The sequence below is a fragment of the Olea europaea genome, chromosome 11 (assembly GCF_002742605.1).
Source record: "Olea europaea var. sylvestris chromosome 11, O_europaea_v1, whole genome shotgun sequence".
In the NCBI taxonomy this organism is placed as follows: domain Eukaryota; kingdom Viridiplantae; phylum Streptophyta; class Magnoliopsida; order Lamiales; family Oleaceae; genus Olea; species Olea europaea.
In genome coordinates this window covers 9,887,692-9,896,105 of record NC_036247.1, presented here as the reverse complement: position 1 = coordinate 9,896,105, position 8,414 = coordinate 9,887,692, and positions in this window count along the sequence as shown.

The window sequence follows — 8,414 nt, the reverse complement described above, 5'->3', positions numbered from 1 at the left end:
CGGAATCATACATGAAACCACCGCACCTTATTTACCGCAACAAAATGGTGTTGCTGAACGAAAAAATCGCAGTTTAAAGGAAATGATGAATGCAATACTAGTAAATTTTGGGTTACCTCAGAACATGTGGGGGGAAGCTGTGTTATCAGCAAATTACCTTTTAAACAAGGTGCTCCGAAAGAAAATAGAAAAGATCTCTTATGAGTTATGGAAAGGAAGAAAGTCTTCCTATAAATACTTACGAGTATGGGGGTGTCTTGCTAAAGTGACCGTTCTAACACCAAAGAAGGTAAGGATAGGACCAAAAATGGTAGATATCATCTTCATTGGCTATGCACACAATAGTAGTGCTTATCGATTTCTTGTGTGTGATTCTAAAATCCCAGACATACACAAAAATACTATATTGGAGTCAAGAAATGCTTCATTCTTTGAACATATATTTCCGTACAAGTCCAAAGAGGAAGTAAACTCCTCCAAACGAACATATGAGCCTATGACTGAAAATAGTCATAATAAAGAACTAGAAGAGGAGACTGAGGTTAGACATAGCAAACGAGAAATGATAGAAAAAACGTATGGTCCTGATTTTCTAACCTATATGCTAGAAAGTGAACCTCAAAGTTATCAAGAGGCTATTAATTTCTCGGAAGGACCTCAATGGAAGGAGGCCATTAAAAGTGAGATAGATTTCATACTGCAAAATCATACATGGGAGCTAGTAGATCTTCCTCCAGGAAGCAAACCACTAGGCTATAAATGGATTTTCAAAAGAAAAATGAGAGCAGATAGAACTATTGAAAAGTACAAGGTCAGATTAGTAATAAAATGTTACAAACAAAGAGAAAGCCTTGATTATTTTAATACGTATTTTCCAGTGACGAGAATAACATCTATTAGGTTGATACTTGCGATTGCCGCTTTGCGAAAACTTGAAGTACATCAAATGGATGTTGAAACTATCTTTCTAAATGGAGATTTAGAAGAAGAAATCTATATGGAACAACTCGAAGGGTTTTCGTTACCAGGGTAAGAAAAGAAAGTTTGTAAATTGGTGAAGTCACTATATGGCTTGAAACAAGCGCCCAAACAATGGCATGAAAAATTTGATAATGTTATGATAGAGAGTGGATTTAAAATCAACGAGTGTGACGAATGTGTTTACGTCAAAGACACTAAAGATAGTTATGTCATTTTATGTCTTTACGTTGACGACATGCTTATTATCGGTAGTGACAAAAAGATGATTGAATCCACTAAAATTATGTTGAATTCGAGATTTGACATGAAAGATACGGGTTTAGCAGATGTTATTCTTGGAGTCAAAATCTCAAGAATATCAGATGGGCTTGTTCTAAGTCAGTCACATTATGTGGACAAAATTTTGGAAAAATTCAATAAGGATGATACTGGCTTGGCTAGAACACCGATAAATACGAGTCAACATCTTTCTAAAACAAAGGTGAAAGTGTTTCTCAAATAGAATACTCGAGAGTTATTGGAAGTCTAATGTACTTGATGAGTTGTACAAGACCAGATATAGCCTACACAGTCACTAAACTGAGATGATACACGAGTAATCCAGGAGCCGATCACTGGAAATGAATAGTAAGAGTATTAAGGTACTTGAGATTACTCGTGACTATGGATTACATTATTCCAGATATCCAGCGGTCATTGAAGGATACAGTGATGCTAATTGGATATCTGATATAAAAGACTCAAAGTCCACCAGTAGATTTGTGTTCACATTGGAAGGTGCTGTCATATCGTGGAAATCCTCTAAGCAAACAGTTATAACCAGATCTACGATGAAATCTGAGTTTATAGCTCTAGATAAATGTGGCGAAGAGGCTGAATGGTTGCGCAACTTTTTAGAGGATATTCCAAGATAGTCAAAACCTGTGCCAATAATTTACATATATTGTGACAGTCAATCAGCAATAGGAAAAGCACAGAGTAACATATACAATGGTAAGTCTAGACATATACGTTATAGACACAATACCATAAGACAACTACTCTCAACTGGAGTTATCACTATTGACTATGTAAAGTCAAAAGATAACATTGCGGATCCGTTAACCAAAAGGGTTAAACAGAGAGTTAGTTGAGAAATAATCGAAATGAATGGGACTTAAGCCCTTGAATGAATAAGTTATTACAAAAGAGACCCAACCTAGTTGACTGGAGATCCCAAGATTTAGGTTCAAAGAGACAACCTAATTGTAAAGGTTTAATAAAATCACTGAGGGGGTGTTTCCTCCTGTCTATTCCTATGATATAATAGTGATGCCCGTAAGGATGAAGGATAAGCAATAGGCTTTTAATGATTCTCATGCGTCGAAGTTCGAGCCAAGTAATGCGGGTTACTTGTAATAAGAAATCACCTTTATGAGAGATAAGTGGGGCCGCTTCTAAGAGAATTGTGTGGGGGCTCAATTCTTAATAACTCTCATAGAACCAGGCATATGTTCATGGCCAAAACGAATATAATAATGAGAACTGAATTGTGTTAGGAAGGATTCTGTGTGGAGTATATCATCGTTTACATAAACGGCAGAACAGTTCAAGGACAACACGTCTACTGGTCAGCTAGTAAAATAAATATGCTTTCATAAGGAAAGGTTCAAAGGATAATACCTATCTATCCTATGCAGGCTTCAACCGTTGAATTTTATCACCTAGTCTTGTGTCTCACGATCACCAAGTTTTGTGTCTCATGGTCTCGTGTCTCTTCTAATTTTCATTCATGTGGAGGATTGTTAGAAAAACGAGTGAATTGACCTACTTTGGCAAAATTTTCGGTAGGACCCATTGGTCCAATTTGGAAGATCAAAGTTGATCCTTGTTCTCCTCCGTGAGAGCATTGAAATCATATATTTATTTGCCAAAATTGATGAATGGATGAATGAGAAATTGGAGTTCAAAGATGACCATTGGAAGATGGTTTATGTGGGAAAATGAGTTGAGTCCCACATAGGAAAATGAAGAAAGTATTAACCACTTTATATAGGATTGCACATTGGAATGGAGTAATCATGTGTAGCATAGAGACTCTTCACGTGCGCGTGCAGGGGGTGTAAATCAAGGACCAAAATTGCCTTCGGACCTTTAACTTGTGTGTGCGGATGCGACCTGCGTACACGAATGTCGGACTGAACGGAGAAAAAACTGGCTCGTTTGGAGTGTTCACGTTTTGCAATTTTTGCTTTCTTCAACTGACCTTTGAGTTTCTTGAAACTACTAAAATTCCATTATTTATTGTTATGGAGTTAATAGGTTGATTTAAACTTACATAAATTGCCACTTTCCAGCAGTTCCAAAACACACGAAAAACCTCATGAAAATAGGAGGAAAACATTTTGCATATTTTCTTTCTGTCTGCATCTCGGTCTCTGTCCTGTATAATTTTGTGGTGATATTGTTCGAACACAAACTCAATTCGTCGGAGTAGTTTCTGTGGTGCTTAGATTCTGCTGGTTTTGCCGTTGTATCCTGGGAAACAGACGCTCAGACTGGTCTCAAGCACTTACGGTGAGGGAGCAAATCTGTTTTAAGGAAACTATGTTTACACAGGTCTCGGGTTAAAAGTTTATTTCCAAATTTATATGCTTCCAATTTAAATATCTGTGCTTTAATTATTAGCAGAATTATAAGCCATCCAAATTTATTTTAGCATGCTTTCAAATTCTATTTAGCTTTCTGAAATTTATACTGCTTTTATATTTCTGCAAATTATATAATTTACCATTCTTATTCAAGTAGTTTAATTTGTTTTAATCAAATAATATTTGTATATACGAATCGGGATATAAAATCGTGTTTGTGAAAATTTAAGTTTTGTGTTATTTAAATTATTTTATGAAAACAAACAGTCTGTCCAAAATCTATGTTGTTTAAGTTATCATAAAGTGTGAAAATTTTGTTGTTACGTCACTGTCATATACGGTGAGCTAACTAGCATATACAGTAAACTGACAAATACGGTGAGTTGCAAATACGGTAAGTTGCACTGTCAAATGCAGTGAATTGCACTGCCATATACGATAAGCAATTGCCAAATATAGTAAGTGTGAATCCGGTATCTAAAACACAAATAAGATATATGAGAACCCGATTTCACTCCATACACTACCGATTAAATTTACCAACAGATAAATCACTAAACTAAGCATGAAAGTGGCTTTTCAAATTTGGAATATTAAATATATCTATTAAATAAATGGCGCGCGCACGCGCAAACGCACACACACACACACACACACACACACACACACACACACACACACACACACACACACACATATATATATATATATATATATATCAAGCTCATCAAAGAAAAGGACACGAGAAGCAGATTGCCAACTTTATGAATATGGGTTAAAATGTTTGTACAAGGTTGGAATAGTTTTAATGCCTTAAAGATCTTGTAACTCTTTTTGTATCCTCTTGTTTTTTCCTGTTAGTTTTTTACAGCATTTATTTAATAATTCATAGCCCACTTTTTTTTTTTTTGATACCAAGGTGTCCCAACTTTGTCAGACTAAATCCTGGACCCCTAGCCACCGGCCCCTCAGTGACTAGCGGAGGTAAATCGCAGGTTGTGCCCTTGTTGGATCACAGGTTCCCACCCGGTCTAAACTCCTGGCCTCAAGAGAGCTTTCCTCCATAGTGATTAATCCACCAATAAATTACTCCTTTATTGGATCAAAGGTTCCCACCAGGAATCGAACTCTCCACGCTGAGGTTGCAAGCGCGCTGAAGGTGATTGATCCACCAACTCGGATGTGCCTTGGGGGCAATTCATAGCCCACTTTCGTTTGCTTTAGCTTTGTCCTATATAAAAGATCACGGACTACTCAGATTAATTAATTCTAATTATTTTAAGAAATGGTCTAAAGTAGCCTGGTAAAAAAAAAATACTTGGTACTATAGGGAGATTTTTATAAATAGCCTGCCACTATTCATTTTTGATAAAATGTCCATAATACCCTTAATGAATGGATTTGTCATATTTTGCACAAGATATCCTTAATTTATTGGGATAGTTCTAAAATTCCTCTATTTCTCTCATTTCAAGTTTTAATATATAGTTCCATCCTTTGATCTAATAAATTAGCATAATCTGTAATATAATTGTCATGTAATTTATTAAGATTATCATATTCCTTAGATAAAATATCTATAGTTTCTAGTTGGGTAAAAATATTTCTTATTTTTTCTAATAGTTTTTCTAACAGATTATCTAATCCTTTAATTGTATAGCCTGGCATTATTCAAATAATTCCTTGCAAGCTTTATGAATAATAATATGTTAGATAAGTTTTTTGTAAACATGGAAAATAATAATCCCTACAATTCTTTCAAGATATTAGAAGAATTCTTTCTAAATTTATCAAAGACAATAATTTTACCTTACTTTTGATCTTAAATCTGTATTCTTAGAATCGAGTGACCTTCAAGCTCTGAATCTGCAAACTGCTCCCTCAAACGGCCTTTTGCCTCAATGGGAATTCTGCTATTTCAGCTTTTGCCCTCACTGTATCTTTTCTTAGAATTAAGAATAAAGATCTCAAGTAAAGAAAATTCTTTCTTTGTTAAAGTAAGAAAGAAATTATCTTCTTCAATCTATTAAGAATTTATGGGATAGGAAGTTTAGAAACTCATATCTTTCTGATATCAAAAGATTGAAATTTGATTTCTATAATGATTTATACAAGATTTCTATTGTATACAAGGGGTTTCCAGAAAAACTGGTTTTAAAAGTTTAAGGAAAGAGAATGGTTTCTAACCCGAGATGATCTATTCTTTCCCCAAACACCTCTATTTATACATGACCCAAACTCACTATTATTGATCTATTACATCATTGCATACATCAGAATTTTGAAAAAGGCTCACATGTCTCTCTATTATTTTCCTCCTGGGGTCTACATTGTCACATGCATTTTTTGCTTTTTCATCAAAGTGGCATCTTTTCTTCTATTATTGCCTTTTTTTTTCTTTGGCTTCATATGCAGCTGGCTAGATGCTTTTCTATTATTGCTTTTCCATCTTTGGCTTCATATGCAGCTGGCTAGATGCTTTTCTATTATTGCTTTTCCATCTTTGGCTTCATATGCAGCTGGCCAGATGCTTTGGTAGTGGTAGGTGCTTTTCCATCCATCAATCTTTCAATTTGTCTACATGTAGGGCACTCCCTCAATCTGCATGATTCTTGGATTGTTGTTGGACTTCCATTAATTTGATGAGTATCAAATTTCTGGATATATTATTTCAAAATGGTAGATTTTTCTTTTTCATTATTTGTAAGGGGTGTCCATCTTTCATATTGGCACAAGCATCTGAATTTTTTATCATATAAGTTCTTTGCAATATTGTAAAGAACTTTCATCCCCAAAACTCTTCGAGATTTTATCCATGATTTATTGACTTTAGGCAATGATTTATTATTTCGGCCAACTTCAATCTGGAAATCTCGGCCAACATATCCAATTGTAATAATATGTTCAGCAGGATAGTATATCCTTCCATCAACTTCGGGACTTATTGAATAAAATTTGATATAAATCGGTCTTCCTAGGGCAAATTTTGAAACTTCTGCCCTGAATATATCATCAAAATTTTCAATTTCTTTTAAATCTTTTCCCGAATAGATTAAATCTAGAAATCCATAATCTGCTGCCATTTTGACCATGAAAGGGTCTGCATCTTTGGTAATTATTAATTTGGGATAAACATGATCTCCTGATGCAATAAAATAAGATTCATTTTCTTCCAATTCATAAACAATCCTAGCAAATGATCTATATTCTTCTTCTTTTGATGATAAAGGGGTACCATCATCTTCATCAGTTTTGATTCTTATAACTCTTGTATGTTCATCACCATTTTTTATAGTCACCTTCCGGGGACTTGCTATGTCTCGTTTGATATTGCTGGGTCCACTGCTGCTTCCTGGCTGTGTACCTGTTTGTATTTTTGAGATTGTATCAATTGACATTTCCTATTTGGTATCTAATGACTCGAATTGTGAAGTAATATCAACAATTCTGTCATTCAATTCTTTGGTATATTTGGAATGAGAATTAGAGATTTCCACCAACAATTTGACATTTTGTTGGATAGTTTCTGCCATTTCCTCTAACCGCTCAATTCCAATTTTCATATCTTCAGATTTTTCCATGAGAAATTTCATTCGTCTGTTGACGTCTATTAATGAATTTTTGATATTATCCATCTCCGAATTCAATATTCCTGCTCAAAAAATCTGCAAGATAGTTATTTATTCCTTTAATATGAATAATATCAAAATTGTAAAATGATAAATATGCTTGCCATCTGTGTAATCTTCTATATTGAGGTTCCATAGGTAACTTATTTCTAATAAGACCTACAACTTGAGAATTATCAGTTTCAACAATGAATTTTTTAGATAAAAGGAATAATGAAAACTTTTTTATTCCTCTAATAATTGCTAACAATTCTTTTTCATGGATAGTATAATTTATTTCTGCTTGATTAAAAGTTTCACTTGAATATCTGCATATTTCATTTAAATCTGTTTTTAATATAGCTGCCCAATATTTATCCGAGGCATCAGTATTAACAATTAAATTATCTTTTTCATCTGGTAATCTTAATTTTGGTAAATTTTTACATTCTTCTTTTAATACTTTAACAATTTCAGTATGTTCTTTATTCCAATCTTTAGTATTTGTTTTCCTTTTGCAAGGTTTATTAGGACTTCTTTATTTGGTAAAAAGTAATCATCAAATTTAGTATATTTATTTAATTCTTTATAGTTTATTACCATTCTAGTATTTCTTCTAACCTGTTCAGAATGTTTCATAACCATAAAAGCTGGACTACTATGAGATCCATTACTGGGTCTAATTAGCTTTTGTTCTAATAGTTCTTTTATCTGTATTTTAAATTCTTGCATATCCTGTAAAGTATACATCATTGGTCTAACTCTTATTATAACATTTTCTGTTAATTCTATTTTAGCTTTAGGATGATATGGTTTCCAAAATAATAATGGGTTTTCTCCATAAATTTTTTCTAATTGTTCTATGATTTTTTCTATACTTATCTCTATTTCTGTTTTTAGGATCTTTTTATATGATAGTTTTTTATTTTTTTAATTCATCTTGTACTATTGGTCGTTTTTCCCATTTATCACCACGCTGAGCTGGCCGAACTCTGTAGGGTCTAAATTCTCTTGGTATTTTTAATAGATGTGCACAAGGTGTTTATAACATTATCATGTAATTATTTTGTTTGTAATATTGGAATTGTTGGATAAAATCATTTCCGAGTAATATATCACATTCTAATTTATTATAATTATATACTTTATTTATTATGACTTGTTTACTACCAAGTATTATATTAACTTTTTTAGT